Source organism: Gavialis gangeticus, unplaced genomic scaffold (assembly GCF_001723915.1).
Source record: "Gavialis gangeticus isolate Ggan-Ray unplaced genomic scaffold, GavGan_comp1, whole genome shotgun sequence".
Lineage (NCBI taxonomy): Eukaryota > Metazoa > Chordata > Crocodylia > Gavialidae > Gavialis > Gavialis gangeticus.
The window spans coordinates 117,224,526-117,225,264 of NW_017729031.1; positions in this window are offsets into that span (position 1 = coordinate 117,224,526).

A 739-nucleotide genomic window follows, 5' to 3' on the forward strand; every position below is an offset into this window, starting at 1 on the left:
TTTTTTTTTTTTTTTTTTTTTTTTTTTTTTTTTTACAAAATGAAACAATTGTATTGCCCAAACACATTAAAACTCTCCTGAAAGCAGAGATCTGCCACTTTTTCCAGTAATGCTCAAAAGAAAAAAAAACCCTTGTAACCTCAGGGTTTTGCCTCCTTAAATATTGTAGTTTTTAATGGGGAAACAAACAGATTTTAATTTCCAGACTTTGCTTAAAGCATGCTGCTGAGCTAAAAAACCTTGTACGCTAAATTTTCAAAAGGAGCAACATTTATGTTCTTTTTTTTTTAAACTTGGAAAATTTTTGCGTAGTTATAATAGGGAATGTTAAAGATCAGAACGGATGTTAGCAGTGTTTTGTTGCAAAAGCTATCATACTATTCTCACTTTTAGCAAAAAAATAATCAAACTTTGCTGCATTAAACCCTACCTCAACAAGTCAGAGGTGCTGTTAAAAATGTTAGAGTTAAAACATTGGTCACAAATTTGTCAGTTTTTCAGATTGCTAAATACTAATGCTGAAGATCACCGAGTGATTTTTTTTCTCATTAAATCAGCCAAATTCCAAGAGTTGGAAAAAGGTGTATTCAGTATTTATGAATATGTAATATGTTAGGTCTTTGCTGGATTAAATTTGAGAGAGCCTGTATCATAAACACCTTGCAGTTTCTGAAATCCCATTAACATTTAACCAGTTTTCATCAAACATAATTTGCTACATCAAAAGACTTCACATCAG